This window comes from Mastacembelus armatus, chromosome 10 (assembly GCF_900324485.2).
Source record: "Mastacembelus armatus chromosome 10, fMasArm1.2, whole genome shotgun sequence".
Taxonomy (NCBI): Eukaryota; Metazoa; Chordata; class Actinopteri; order Synbranchiformes; family Mastacembelidae; genus Mastacembelus; species Mastacembelus armatus.
In genome coordinates this window covers 10,216,069-10,232,756 of record NC_046642.1, presented here as the reverse complement: position 1 = coordinate 10,232,756, position 16,688 = coordinate 10,216,069, and the positions used below count along the sequence as shown (strand labels likewise).

Here is a 16,688-nt window from a genome sequence, read left to right as displayed (position 1 = left end):
TAATTTTAATTCTGCACCTCTGTCCCCTCTGCATTGCATTGTGGGTAAATACTGCACCTCAATAGTGTGTATTAATATATTATCATTGATCATCTGTTTAACCACCAGCCTCCACCTTCACTACAAACTTAGTCCTTGCACAGAATTAGCCAGGAGTATGTAGATGGGGCTCAGCCCCCTGTGAACTACATGTAGTCTGACAAGTTCTTTGTACAAGATGCAATTACTTTGTTTCAGTGTTTTTTAGCCACTTCTAATGTCCTTCATCAGTGGTTTGATGTTGCTCAGTTGGCATGAATTCATTTATCACTAAAAGTAGAATTTCAGTCACATGATAGCAGGTGGTCTTATACTGAGGGAAAAGGGGGGTCACCTCCCTAATGGTCAAGTATCAGTAAGTAGTCGCTAAAACTTGTACACATGTATCTTAAGAATTTTATTTCTCACATCAAACTATATGTTTTATTTATTTACCTCTAGGTGGCAGTGTTCCTCTGGAAGGGTTATCACAGGTTATAAGTACATAGAAGTTACTGTACCTGTATTTTGGCTGTTCCTCATACACTGATAGAAGTGATGTAGCACTATAAGTGAGTCTTTTATGACCTACTGTTTCAAACTGTGCCACCATGTCTGTAGGTATTAACCTGTTGGGTTAAACAGCACAAGCTATGGAAGCTAAAGGTAAACAAAATACATTTGTACACAGATCCCCAGCATCACTGAGATCAGCTGAAATGGTCTGTCTGTTGTTTTAACTCTGTGCTGATTTTCAGCAGCTTTTTTTCCTGTCTTCAGGAATCTGCTCCTGATGTGTAACTGCAAGAGGTCCAGGTTTCCAGTTGTTACTGGCAGTGTAGTTCACATCTTTCTCAAACATGCTATTGTGTTTAACCTTCTTTATTTTGTGTCTCTTCACATTTTGTGTTTGTTTTTTCTGAACTGCTCTGTTCCAGCAGTGGATTTTGATAGAAGTTAAATGGAAATGAAGTCTAAACAGAAGCATCCAGCTGACCACAGAGGTGATCAGCACTGCTTAAATGAGAGTCCTGGGAGGTAATCTGTTGAACTATCTGCTACTTAAGTCCCCCACATACAGAGCTGCTGCTGCTGCTGCTGCTGCTGCTGCTGCTGCTGCAATGCTGCAATGCTGCTGCAATGCTGCTGCAATACTGCAATACTGCAATGCTGCAATGCTGCTGCTGCTGCTGCTGCTGCTGCAGCGGTGGCCGCAGGATGAATTGCTGTCTGCGGTCAACATGACTCAGAGCACGCGTGTAGCCAGTTCCTTGGGTGTGCTGCACTGGGCTGTGATCCAAACTGTCCCAGGAGGGCGGTCTGCACTTTAAGCTGCCTGCCCTCTCTTCGTCCTGACATGCATGCACATCAACAGGATTTCTTAAGATGAAAACTACTAAACCAGGATACAAATGCATCTTTTAACAAAACAACTCTGGGTAAGAGAAGCGGTGGTTAAATCCACACTGTTTAATCACTGTGGTTGGGATACTGAAGCAACATGTGCAGTGATTTCGACATGAACGCACCTTAACAACCCATTGTTTCAATTCAGTCAGGCTCTCCAATAACCTTCAAAAGATCATACCAGTCATTTTGCATGCTTTTACCTATTTACTCCTAATTACTTTCACCTGACATCAGAACTGTCTGCAATGATTAGTTGTTAAATCAAATAGCAAATGGACAAAAAAATACATTTAAAAATTGCTTTTCTGCTCTTTTTCTGTGATAGTAAAATAAATCTCTGTGTTTTGAACAAAGAAATAGGGCTGACAAAACTTATTAATAGGCCATAAAGTAAAATAAAATAATCAACTTTAAAGTTTAACAACAATAAAAACTGAAAAAATAAATGGAAAATAAGTTTCTTTGATTTCAATACAACAATAATAACTTTCCTGGCTCACATCAACAAGATAAAACATCTTCTTTTAATTACTGAGCTTTAGACAGGCGGCAGGTTTTGTTGCTTTTAAACAAGAGCCAGTCTGAGCTTTTCCCCTTTACATCCAGTCATCATGCTAAGCTTAGCAAACTGCCTGCTGGTTATAAGTTCATATTCAACACAGACACGTGAGTGATATCAATATTCTCATCTAGCCCTTGCATATTTCCCAAAGTGTGACGTGATTTTTTTTTAATGCAGACCTGATGTTTGGTCAATTGCACAACTACAACTTGATTTTCATAGTGTACACAGATGAATGGAAACCAGTTTAAGAACACAACAGTAAAACAAATGTAATTAAACATGCTCAGAATTAACATTTCTCAGCTCAGCCCTGCTATATGGTTGAAAAATCCTATTTGTTGGTATCTTTGCAGCTTTTCTGCTTTTGTTTAAGTGCATACTGTTCAGAGTCTGGAATAGATTGATTACAGAAAATAACTGAATGCCTAAATCAGCAGGGCGTTCTGATCTATTGTGTGTTATCTTCTGCTAAGGTTGTATTTGCTCTCTAAATCCTTTGTTCCCCTCACTGCTGCTGACCATTTTCTTATTTGACAGTTTCTCCTATATTAAAACCAGCTGTGAACACACACAAAGCAAATACATACTGAAGGCTCTTGTTATTTAAATCACTTTGGTTTATTTTAAACTTTTTGTCCATTCATTTTCATCTTTGTGTAGCGTCTTACTTGCAGGCATGATATCCATGTATTAGGATAATAACTCAAACTTCCTAATTTGTTAGTTTAACAAAGTATAACTCAGGGACAGGGACCCAAAAAAAGAGACTCTTCATAAATGTGCAGACCTAATGCTTATAATTCAAAATATTATTATAGAGCAGCTCCAGGTTGTAAAAAAAAAAAAAAAAAAAAAAGTTTGTGTGTGTGACAGTCGTGGATTCACATATGTACATTTATGTGTTCATTCCTCTGGGTCTGTTTGTCCGACGTGAAAGAGTTCAGCAGGCCAGTGTGAAAACATACACACTCATGCAGGGGTTGAATTAACCCAACAGGCTGTTAGCAAATGAGCAGCTTTCATGCTGACTCCAGAAGCTTCTGCTGTCTCTCTTCATCTCCAGACATCCTTTCTGCTCCTAATTGGGAAAATGACTCTGTTTTATATGGCTCTTTGTTTCCAGATGCTGAGCTCATAACCAGAAAGGTTGTGACCAGGTGTACAGAGCAGTTGTTATAGCTTTAACATTTCCATAACCAAGCTCTAACTGAAGTGTGTAGGACCGAGGGTGGGGTCGGTTAACCTGTTTTTATGGGACCATTTATTTTACCATATGGTCCCCAGCTCCCTGTAATGTGCCACTGTAAAAGAGCCACGGCTTAGACAACAATATCAGCCCTGTGCTCAGGAGAGAGCAGGGATGGAAAGAAACCTTCAGAGCTCAAAGAACAGATAAATACTCAGATATTTCTCAGTGTTACTGTGGAGCACTGTGGAAAACATAATGACTTTACTGGCTTCAGTCTTCTAAAGCTTTCTGTGAACAAGAAATGAGCAAACATTACAACTTCTGCATGTTTACATAGTTGACGTGAAGTATGAATTATTTATACTACCTGACCACCAACAGACTACCAGTTTCTGGTCTGCAAACATGTCTGTAACCAGAAATGACACTCAGACAAATCTCCTTCTGGTCACCAGGCTGGTGAACTCTGACCTCTGTACATCCTCTTTGCCCTGCACGTTGCATTTTTTCACTATATGCACATTTCACTGTTTGAAAACATCTTTATTTTTCACTTTGTGCTTTCTTTTTTTGATCCTTCATTTCATGCTAATCCCCATAGCACAATCCTAAGGAACTGGGTCTCAAATGTTTGGTAAAGTTAAGAGTATGTGCTATCACAAACATAAAAGTAAGGCTCAATTGTAGTAAATTTATATTGGCTGTAAAAATTAGTGAAGAAAACAACAGTTTTCTGTTAGTTGATCAAAAGCAGGTGTTAAACACATTCTCAGCTTTTATTTACCTTCCTGTTCTCCTTTGCTTTTTCACTTAGATAAAGTTCAAGTGAGATATTCCAGGCATTTATTACACTTTTACAAAGTGTAGGAGATAGGAGAATTTTTTGTGTGTGTGTGATTTAAGATTTTATAATCAAATATGCCATAAGTGATGTTGTTGCAGGATTAGTTCTGTCCATTTCTCCTATTTTTCTGCCTTGGTACTACTAAGTAATAATTTTACTGTGATTTATAATCTTTGATTTTTTTTTTTTTAGGGACTACATGTATTTTTCTAAATAGGTACTGAGCAAATAAAAATGAGTTGAAGTGTAATATGTAGCAGTCATTTTAGCAATATACATCTTTTTTACAGTTGTTGCCTCCTAATCTCTAACCTTGAGTGTTTGCTATCTCCATATTTTCCCCACTGAAGTAAAGTATTTCATTAATACCATGAATAATAGCACAGTAATTTGGGGCTATGACCTGGATAATTACCAAAATAATTATCCAAGCCAAGCTCAACATGATGCCAAAGGTTAAAGGTGATGCGTGCCTACGAGTGAATTACAAAATAACAAAATTGTTATAGGCTGTGAGTGTAGAACAGAAAGAATCTGTTTAGGCGTTTTCTATACACACAGCTCACAGATGGCACATTAACATCACAGATCTGTTACTTTGATGTTTTTCTCTTCTCTGCTCAGGAAACTGTGTCGTCATTGTTTATGTAGAACAAGTGGTCACTTGAGGGTACTGGCTCCTGACCAAACCTTCTTCCTTTAGTTTCACTTAAAATGAAAACCAAAAAATAAACTTTGAAGGGAAACATACTAAAGTAATTACACACAGGACCGAGTCCAAAGTGCAGTGAATGCTGTCCAGTGTAATTCAGCCTCGCTCATTATTCTTCCTGGTGATTACAGGCCTGTTTGTTTATGTACCTGTGATGGTATAACAACTTAGATCTGATATCTGCTTGTTATAGCAACCATTGCATTGCAATCAGTGTTTTCCTGCTGCTCAGAAAACATATGTAACAGCTATAGTCATTTATATTTTGGCAATCATAAAACACGATGATGAACTGGCTCTGTTTCATTCAACGTGATCATTTCTTTTTCGTTTCATCCCTGTTCATGTCCAGGATGAAGGTTGCGATTTATGTTCAGGTGTCTCCGATTTCTTCATTTTCATGCTCCGACACCCGCTCTGATCGCTCTCCAGACATCATCATTAAAGAGAATGCATGTCCTGATCTCCTGATGTAGTCAGTGAATTATTTCACGTGTTCACGTTGTGTGTGATTATTGCTCAGTGACACCAGGTGCTGACCCAGGGCTCTGTGCTGCGCTGTACGTCTGAGAAGAAGGAAGACGTTTTCTGTCTTCAGATTCCTTTGTCTCAGTTTTTTCACACTCAGACCAAAGGAAGGCACACAGAAGTGCTATTAACACAGACTGCTAGTTTATATCACAGTGGCATCATGCAGGTTTTTCTATTTTATCCAAACACCACATTAGGTTTTAAAGTGTTTCTGAGTGTTAAATCCCCCTCCTCCTCCACACTCAAAGCCCCCAAGTGCTTGGAGCGGTTTCTACGGTATCTGCAAATACTGCTGCTCTTTTCAAATTTATAGGCACCTTTATGGGGCTTGTTGCTGTGTGTATGTTGTTCATTAAGACATCAAAATGCTTTACAGTTCATCGGTCTTTTACACTGCCGGTTGGAGCCGGAGCTGTAATTCCAGTTAGTGAGGGATCAGATGGAGGTCATTGCTGGCCTGTGGGGGTTGCACACCACAAGTCCATCGAGCCTCTCCGGACTACATTACAGCTTTTATCCTCACTAATGGGATCTCTTGGTGGGGAATCCCAAGGGTGATTGGGATTAAGATACCTGGCCTCGCTCCCACACACCGTCTGCCATGTCTGCCGCAGCAAATATGTTGCACATGAACATACTGCTGCAGCAACCTTCATGTCTAGATAAGCAGAGAAACCACAATTACTGTGTTTGGAAGCTGACTAATGTGTTCACACCCAGGTTGTCAGGGATCTGTCCTATTCACCCTCTGTAAGCACAGTTGCAGCATTTGTGTCTCTCCACATTCTGACCCTGTTGAATCTGATACTGTTTATAACTCAGTGAGAATATCAAATGGAGAGCTCGGAGTCTCTCAGGCTGCAGAGGCAACACTGAATATGAACTTTTTTCCCTGCTTGACTTGAGCGGCATTGTTGGATGTGTTTTGGAGTTTCCCGGTGTTACAGCCAAAGCAAGAGAAAGACAGCAGAGTGAGAAAACCTCAGCTTAGGGGATGAAAAAAGTTGAGGGTGGAATAAATCCTACATCTCTTTGTGCAGGCTTCACAAAGAGAGTACTGCAACACAACCGTGAGGGAGAAAGCTGAGAAAGTGTTATTCCAGAAAATACACTGTAGGGTGTCAAATTCGGTCTTCTAAGCTCTGTTCTGAACTTTAAACCTTTATCATGCTTGGTCACTGCAGTGCTAAACAGAGTCTGAGTGAGTCATGACTTAACACTGCATCTGTCTGTCACATGGTGTCCGGGCGACTCTTTAAAAGAAACAAGACAGCTCAGTAACCAGAGACTGCATGAAATTAACTCCACCACCTCCTCCTCCTCTGCTGCGTCCACGGGCCTTTAGCTTGTTTGTGACTCATTTATTGCTATAGCTTTACTGTTATTCATGATCCTCTGGTGACAAGAGGAAGTATTTTATGCTTCCCGGCATTTTCTCCGTGTTAAAGATAACAGCCAGTTGTAATTAACCACACTTTGACATAGAGTTGCGTTAAGTTGTTTTTATTTTTCTTTCTTTTTTATAGGTCAATTCTTGCCTGATACTTTCAGTCCTGCTCAGTGATACAGATCCTCCGGTGCTGAGAGCAGCAACATGGAGAGGTCAGGTGGAGTCCAGGTTCACACTGTGGATCCTTAACTCACTCACTGTTTCCATATTTTGGTTTTATATGCAGGAAGAGACAGATATGATTTAGATGAGAAACAGGCTGCAGACTGTCTCCTGCACAGTACCCAGTGCAAATGTAATCTAAGGACACTGCATTTTAAAGTAGGGTCGGATTAGTTAACCAGCCGAAGGTTTTCTAATTAATCATTTAAATACTTCTTTATACTACCACCAAATTTTGTTTGGTCTAACTTACAATTTATTTACAATAGAATGAAGAAAGAAGATGTGCATCACTCCAGAAGTTGTATTTTTGGTGGAAGAATTACATGAAAACCTGATGATTGTTAAAACAGATTGTCATCTTTCTGTCAGTGGAGTTATTTAAAAGTTAAAGCAGGTTTCCAATTTGAGTTTTAATGGTTTGTAGCCAAAGGGAAGATGTGACACGGCCTTCAGTATGGCATTTATCTCTCAGACTGCTCCAGTGGAGCTCTTTATTACACTGGGAGCTGTAATAGGCACCTGTCCAATGTGAAAACTGACTGTGAAATAGGGTTTCAGAAAAGAACACACATTCTTAATTTTTTTTTTCCAAATGTCAAAGGCAATAACCGTTCAAGTTTTTTATGCAAAGTGGAAAAAAAATATTAGGCAGCCAATGGCAGCGGGTTAAAACCTCTGTGGTTTTCTGGTGTCCTTGAGGTGTTTGTTGTGGGTGACTAGAGGGCATCTGGGACTTGGCGATTGAATGGAGTTCCTTTGGTCCTGCGGTGGAGTTGGTGAACTGGCACTTTTTAAGCTGACAGTCGTTCAACACTCTGCCAAGTCTTAGGCTCATAATTCAACAACACCTTCCGGCTACATGGCCCCTGCATGACACCAAACAGTGACAAACACTGCAGGCAGCACAGGAGCTAACAGGGAGCCAGAACATTACCCTGACACTCACAGGCAACACAAAAGAGAGAATATAAACTGACTGAATTAAACTTAAAATATTCAAAGATCTAGTGCATCATTAACAGTGATGTCACAGTGTACCCTACAGTACACCTCTACATCGCTGCAGCATGTTGGCAGGTCAAACCACCTGAGATCTGCAAAACCAAGATTTTCAGCAGGTTTTTCATTACTTTTCAGGTCTTATAGACATGTTAAATGGGTTTCCCCCCTTATTTAACATTTTCAAAACCTTCTTTTGAACTTTTTATAAACCTGTGTAGTTGTACACTAGCTCTGGGCTGCAGTTTCATGATATAGTTCACCAATATCACAATAATAATAATAATGTTTTTCCAATTGAAATATGCATCACAAAATGGTCAAATTATGTAAAATTACACAAAATAGTCAAAGCAATTTTGACAAAATTAACTCACAGTTTTCAGTCATATTTTATGAGAAGACCACAAGCTGCATGAAAGAGTCAAAAAGCATCAACTAATTTTTTTAATTTAAATTTGTTTACATTGAAATTTCTAAAATAAAACACAATATGATATGCTATTGATACTATTGATTTATCACCCAACTATAACGTGCGGTCTATTTCTTTTTCCATTTTCATTGGTACTTTTATACCTGTTATGGTACATTACATTACATACCACTGGTGGTCATACACCGCTGCCCTCGGTAAAAATGTGTATAACATCAACCCCATTCTTGTGGCATAAATTCACTTCCTTGTGGATGTGGTGGTAAAACTCAAAAATGAAACAATCAGGGTGTCTTTTCCTTAAAACGTTGGGTTTACCGTGCCACCAGTGGCAAAAACCTCCACAGTGTACCTTTAATTGTTGTCACATGACGGAATATTCATGCAGTGAATACAGCTGTATATGAATTGTGAACAGATAGAAAGATGATGAGTGATTGTGTTTATCGTTGTGTACGTTATGTCCAAGTGTTAGTAGGAGCAGGTCTCGGCTGAGTAATGGTGTTAATAATCTGGATCTAGATGGGAGTTGAATGTGAGGACGCACAGCTGCAGCCCAGCCTTGTCTGTAGTGAGATCAGGCTTGGCCACCTCATGTGCCTCTGTCTCTATCTCTCTTTTTCTGAACAGACTGTCGTCGCTGGTCTGACTCTCTGCTCTGAGCTGCCAGACGTTTGGGTGCTGCCTCGCATGCTTCAGGGATAAACAGGACAATCAGATGTCAGATGTACTGGATTAGTGTTTGTTAAAAGCTGTGGGAGGAATGGATCTGAAATGATTACCACGAGTGGTAGTTCATCATTATTATTTTCCTCTAACTGAATAAGTGAAATGAAGAGGGGACAGCTAGAGCAAAAGTGAATGTGTCAAAAAAGTATGAAATAGTAAAGGTGCAGAGCACTGAGGCGTTTATGGACTGTTTAGACTAGTTCTGCTGGTACAGAAAATCTCCTTCTAAGTCTCTTCCAAATGTATCTCTGATGTCAGATGAATTTTTCCCCAAGTTTTTCTTGGCTTTGCATGGGGTGTTTTGGATTCTATCACTTATCATAAACAGACACATATTTGCTAAGCTTTTGTGATCATCCCAGATTCATAGGCGCTCATGTCCTTTGGGATTTTTCTTCATCTGCCTGTGGATAACCTGTAGATAAATTTACAATTAAACAGCTGTCACCGCCATGTTTTGTCATAGCCCTGATGTCTTTTCGGTGCCTCAAATTTCTGTGCCATCTCCTGTCTGAAAAATGTATAGACCCCAGTCAGCCATAGATTACACGCAGGTCAAAAACAATAAGCTCCATCTGAGCGCAGAGCAGAGGTGTGCCATGCTGGAATCCAATTATGAGCGTCATTTCTTCATCAATCCGTCCGCAGCTGAAAGGACAACCAGTCATGGGGCTAATACCCTGAGCTCAAGCTTGTGGTTGATATGCATAGAGAGTATTATTATGAGGAAAATGAGCTCTGTGGCTTTCTGGGCTCTGTTGCAACAGTGGGAGTTGGGGCTTGCTTTGTTTCTGTGTGATATGCCGTATTTAAAGATTAAACTGTGGACACAGAGTTGCACTAAATACTTGAACAGCTCTGAGGCCCATTCTGCAGCTTCTCTGTTTAAAGTGCACATGGTTAAGAAATGTTAACCTTTTTATTTGCAGGCAAGCAGGAAAAGACTTCAGTAAAAAGTGCATGGCCAAACCTCAGTGAATTCCTGATGAAGGAAAGAATGCAGCAAGAAAAGCAACATTCTCTTCCTTTTAGATTTTTTTCCTCCCTAACCATGAAAACCAGTGCACTCTTTTGGCTTGCTCTGATCCTTATTCACTTACACGGATCTGGCAGAGTCTGAATCATAAAAAAATCCCTCATGTAGATATCTAGGGGGAGAGATGAGCAGAGAAAATGCTGTAATTTCACTCAGAGAATGCAATAACAGCTCAACACAGTCACCATTAAGTTAGCCCTTTGAGAAACTTTAGATTTTTGGCATGATCGGCTGTGCCTGAAAGCACGCTAAAAAGCTGTTTAGTATATTACATAGGAAATGATTGCTGAGTGAGCCAGACAGTGATTATGTACACTGCTGTTGTTGTTTTTTGGAGTTTTTTTTGTTTTTTTCATTGGGGACCAATGTCACTAAATGAATATTGTCTGTAACTGCAAGAATTGGCAGCTGCAGATAAGAAGAGAGACCTGGCAGCCTCACAGCTTTGTTTGTCAGGGCTGATGAAAACCACCGGTGCCACAAATGTTGGAGATGATTAAATACAGTGACAAAATAAAATAAGAAACATACAAATAAACACATAAATTGAATTCGCCATAATCTGGGAGACAATTTTTCAGCCAAGTGTCAGTTGCATCATCAGTAAGTCCAAACTTAGAATAGTTCCAGTGTTTACGAAGTGGAGCTTTATACATCACTTAATTAAAACAGGTTCCACAACACAAAGTACTTTATGTGGTCATTATGGCAACGGCAATGGCAATTTTATTTATATAGCACTATTTACTACAACCAGAGTTGACCAATGTGCTTTACAATAAAATACAAAAAAAAAAAACAATAGCACAAAAGGGAATAAAACAATAACACTAAGAAAAGAAAAGAGAAGAAAGATAAAAAAATCAGAGTGTGTCAGCCTGAATTAAAAGCCTTATCAAACAAATAGGTTTTTAACTTAGATTTAAAAATAGCCACAGATGAGGCTGTTCTAATAAAAATTGGCAGATCATTCCACAGATTTGGCACAATAGTAGCAAAGGTGTGATCATCCCTGCACTTGCTCCTCATCCTAGGGATGAGCAAGAGTCTCTGATTAGAGGACTGGAGGGATCTGGTTACATTGTGCTCAATCAATAAATCAGAGATGTATGATGGACTTAAAAGCAAGAAGTAAAATTTTAAAATCAACTCTGTAATGTACAGGCAGCCAGTGTAAAGACTGTAGAACCGGAGTAATATGATCTCGTTTATGAGTCCCAGTCAAAAGTCTATTCTGCACCAATTGCAAACGGGATAAAGCTGTTTGACTAATCCCAGTATACAGTGAAATACAGTAATCTGAACTCGAAGTAATAAAAGCATGAATCATTTTCTCCAAGTTTTTAAAGGAAAGAAAAGTCTTAGCTTTAGACAAGAGCCGCTACTGAAAAAAAGATGATTTTAGGCAGAGTTTATCTGCCTATCAAACTTCAGGTGTTCATCAAAAACCACACCCAGATTTTTCACGTATTGCTTAACACATGAGTATAACCCAGCAAGGTTTGGATTGAGGGCAGTCAGAGAAACTGAGTGTTTAAAAACAATAATTTCTGGATTTTGCTCATTAAAGTTCAGAAAACATAGCAAGAACCATGCCTTTACGTCTGTCAAACAGGCAAGGAGCGCATCCAGTCAAATCCCGTTTTATGGGCAGACAGACTTGGGTATCATCAACATAACAATGGAATGACAGCCCATATTTCCTAAAAATAGAACCAAGTGAAAGCATATATAATGAAAAGAGGATGGGAGCCTAAATGGATCCTTGGAGAACCCCACAGGATAACACAGCATTTCTAGAAGTAGAATCTCCGCTCTTAACTGAGAAAGTTCTGTTGGTGAGATAGGATTAAAACCACTCCAGTGCACTGCCTGTAATACCTGCACAATGTTCCAATTGATCAATAAGGACAACATGAACAACAGTATCAAATGCGACAGTAAGGTCTAAAAGCACAAGAACAGTGAAATTGCCAAAGTAACAGGTTAATAGAATATCATTAAAAACCTTCAACAATGTAGTCTCAGTGGAATGATATTTCCTGAAATCAGACTGAAAAGCCTCAAAAATCATATTGTCAGCTAAAAAGGTTTGCAATTGTTCAAAGACTGTTTTCTCCAGAATTTTTGTAGTGAATGACAAATTGGAAATAGGCCTAAAATTTGCTAGAACAGTGGGATCCATTCCCTGTTTTTTAAGCAGAGGACAGATAGTTGCATGTTTTAACAGGTCAGGAATAGTACCAGTTTGTAAGCACTAACATTAGTTGTTTTTACAAATGTATCCCCATTACCTACCAGGGTGTAGCTAACTGAACCGACCTGACCAGATATGATTAGTTTACAGTTGACATGTCAGACCTAGAAGTTATAAATGCTCCTTCATAAAAAATATAATCTTGAAGGTTTTATTTTTCATAAAAACAACATAACATACCTCAGATTATGAAATGTTATGCCTGTAACAAATGAATGAATAATGCCAGATTAGCATAATTACCCACTCTAAACTGTATGAACACTACTTCCTCTGAACATATTTCAATACACTGAATGTGCTGACATTTATAAACTAAATGAACATAGAATTACAAAATTTATATCTAAATGTGTAGGCTAATTGTTGGAAGTTATGCTTATGATTCTACAGTGACTTCAGAGAAATTTTAGTTTAGTTGGAAACTAACACCAAGAACTTTACATTGTTTGTACCTCTCGACGGGACACACTGGGCCACACTGTAAGTTAGTACATTATCATAATCAACATGCAAATTTACAGGCTGTTAAAGTAATATAATTTTCTTCTTTTAAAATCATTTTGTACATTCTGGTATATCTGGTATGTATATATATATATATATATATATATATATATATATATGGTTGTTATGACCCTAAGGAAAACTCCACATCGTGTTACGCACCGGTAGCCCCTAGGCCGGGCGTAACAATGGTAATATCTGGTACATTTTGTATCTAGCAATAAAGAGCTTCATGGTTTGCTTTGCAAAGGCAGAGCTGGTCACATACAGATGGAAGTTGGTCATAAAAAGATACACTTAACTATTATTAACTAGGTTTTGGGTTACATCATTACAGGTGCCACGTTAGGTTGTCATAAAATACTGTACTGTATGTTTCTAAATAACCCACAGACAGACCTGGATACAAATAGGTCAAATATGTTTGGAGTTTTCTATGCAGGAGAGAACGTTTAAACCAACTTTTCATTGGCAGATGACAGAAAGGTGACAGGGTCAAATGAGGATATGCTGGTAGGGGATAAGTATCAGTTTAGTAGTGTCTCATTAACAAACCTAACTGTGCACAAGTGAGTGACTCACACAGGCAAGTGTCAGCAGGAATGTTGGCTCTGAGGCTGTAAATATTTGGGTCTGTTTACAGACTCCTTTACAAATGACCAGAATGCTTTTTGTCTACGTCTCCTCAAAGCAAACAGCTTTGGGAAATTTGATCCAACTCCTGTGGTCACATGTTTTGCAGTTTCCTGTGTTGTGTTTCTGTCATAGCCTCTTTTGATGATCTGTAGATATTCAAACAATGTTAATGTGATGAAGGCTTTGGAGTGAGTATGTCTGTCTTACTACTTGACACTCACATGTTTGCATTTTCCAAAACATATAACAGCTGTGTGGCTGTCTCCCCTCCAGATCCCAGCACTTCAGTTGTCATTGTTGATCACAGAGGGAGAGACACCTCTGTATTAGCTCAGCTCTCACAAATAACTCACATCTCACAAGATTTCTTGCAATCCCCAAGTAACATCTTTTTTCTGGTATCATTTAACCAACCATTACCCAAAAATTCAGCCCACGCAGTCGTTCTTGTGTTCCTATCAAGTATTTTGGCACCGGTCTCTTCATTGTACTGGGAGATTGTGTGGAAAGTATTTTTGAAGAACTGAAGACATAAATTTTATTTGTTTTTGTTAATTTCCCTGTTGGACACATGGTTTTCACTGTCAAGGTTTGTTCAAGGTCATGATTAACACACCAAGAATAATGTTATTGGTAAAAGATCAGACTAAAAACAGAGTTCAGGGATCATGTGGTTTGATTGTAGTCTGGTGTATCGGATTAAAATAATAAGACATTATATGGCAGTTTACGGGCATTTTGTCCCTTTTTTCTTCTCTGTCACTTACTGAAAAATAATGTAAAATCAGATGGTTTCTTATTAAAACTACATATATGTGGTAAAAAGAATTGTACAGAAAACATTTTGAATAACCTGACAACAATCTTCGATGTGCATTAATAGTGATAAGTGGATTTATTTTGACCATGAGACTCTGTAACTTCTAAAGCTAAGTAGACATGATTCAGCAGTCAGATGTACTTTTCCTTTCCATATATCCAGGCCAAAGAGGTGTTTTAAGGGTGTTTTGGGAGGCCAGAGGTTGCAGTGGCAGAATATCATTTTGGACTTCTTCCAGCAGACTTCATTATATTCCATTCTGCCCAGACTGATTTAAGATATGAGGAGACACACACTGCACCTCTCTCCTGATGGACTCTGTCAGTTTGCATTCCTTAGTTCACTTTTTGCTAACTGTGTTTTCCCCTTCTTTTCTTTTCCTCCCACAGCTCATGCAGCCAAACTGAAATGACATCATGCCGAGGGGAAGTTGGGCTGAATACGTACCCACAAGGCCCTGCAGGAGAACCAGGGAACAACGGCAGGACCAGTATCTGCTCAACAGCAGGATGAGATATATATCAGGGAGGAAAATATCACTTCTGGAAAGGTAATTCCTGGCTCAGATAAGGCTCTTTGTCAAGTGAACTGAATGTGGAAAATATCAGCTGTGTTTTGATCTGTTTTGACCTGATAATGGTGAAACACAGAGAACAAACAGATGGGATGGGAAGGTTTTGATAAAAAGGGACACAGCAAAAAAAGCAATAAATTTATCCTGATAGAAAAAAGGGGGACATAAAACATTGAGACACAGGCTCGGCAGAAAAAAGGGAACATTCTTTGTGTCCACAGTCCCGCTCTTTAAAGAACATTACTCTAAAAAGAATTCAGTTCCTAAGTGACGAGAGGGTCTGGCCGAAAACAGGTCAAGAGCTACAGGAATGTTATGAAAGGTTCATTCTACTGTTTTAGGGCTCAGATGAATTGTTTCGATCTGAAGTCAATTATCAGATTAAAGAGACCAGGGAAAACCTGTGATCCAGTTAACAAATCCCCGTTTGTTAGAGAAACTTTTGCGAGGCCCTCACAGCATGTCAGCTTAACAGTTTTGATTCCCTGACCCACCATGTTGGGATTATAATTGGCCAGAATGGACCACATCATTGTCCAGTCTAACTTACACATGAGTGAACATACGGTATATAAGGGATGAACTCTGTTTGTACAATGTGGAGCTATTACAGGCCTTGTCTTGTGCTGAGTGCCCCAGCGTCATTTCCATGAAAATCTAAGGTATGCTTGTTCACACATAGCCAGGGTGAACTTACTCATCTGGAATCCTCCAAGCTGCTTTTCCCCAGGCCAGACAGCCCAGAAAGCTACAGGAGCAGTAATGTATTCACCTGTGTTTATACATTTCATCCACAGAGAAGTGTTTTAAAAAACTGAAACATATTTTACCTGCTTTCTATTCTTATTTGTTTAGTGCTGTATTTATTAAATTAAGACGGTAAACATCAACATGTTAGGAGAATCTTATTGTTTTATTGGCTTGTTGTTTGTCATCTGGACAGCCTGATGCAAAAATCTGTACTTATGTCATTCAGGAAGAACAGTTTTTAAAATGAGAAGTTATTCATTTTATAGTCTGGTACTCGTGCAGGGAAATGAAGTATGGCAAATATGCGTTTTCCCTGCAGTGCTGCAAAATAGATCACTAGAGCAAAATGACATCTGGTCTGTTCACTAACTAGAAGGCTCAGTTGACCTGATGCTCAATAGACATAAAAATGACTTTTCCACCTGGTGTCCATGTATGAAGGCGTACAGTTTGTGATGTGGAGCACATGGCCTGCAGTGGGGGGAAAAAAATGACACCATCAAACAGAGGGAGCCGTGTGTCAGTGTCACAGGGTCGATTCCCAGTCCAGGAATTTCCTTTCATCTGTAGCTGACATGTTCTCCCTGCGTTCAGTTGCGTGTCCTACTAAATGCCAAAGACATGCCTGTCAAGACTGATTTACCGTCTGAAATGTGTACTGAGGCTGTTTGTATTAGTTCTGCGATGGACTAGAAAAATGTGTTTATTTACACTTTACCACCACCTAAAACATACTGGGATCTTGTTTCTGGGCTCCAGCCAATTGTGACCCTGGACCTGAACAACTGCATGAACACAACCAAATAAATGGTTTCGGAAATGAAAGGCATACAACCAACAGCTGGTTTTTAAAGTTTTAAAGCAGATTTTTCTTTTAAATGGTTTAATGTACAGCAGGTGCCTCATTTAAAAACTTAACCAGGAATGAAAGAAAATGGATGAAACGTTAGAAAAAGAGAAAGGGAATTGCTAATCTGCCGTACCACAGACAGAAGACAGGTGGGTCTTGACAAGTCGTCTTCCTGTACACATCAGTTTACACAGGTTGACAAATGTTGTG

The 16,688-nt window shown here is 39.1% G+C and overlaps 1 long non-coding RNA gene across 1 annotated transcript; it reads left to right on the top strand.

Moving 5' to 3' along the window:
* Positions 1-930: 930 nt before the first annotated feature.
* Positions 931-14,848, top strand: LOC113144899 (uncharacterized). The gene is made up of 3 exons (XR_003297194.1): positions 931-1,056; positions 6,796-6,871; positions 14,694-14,848. It is a non-coding gene; the product is annotated as an uncharacterized LOC113144899 (long non-coding RNA).
* The last annotated feature ends 1,840 nt before the right edge of the window (positions 14,849-16,688 follow it).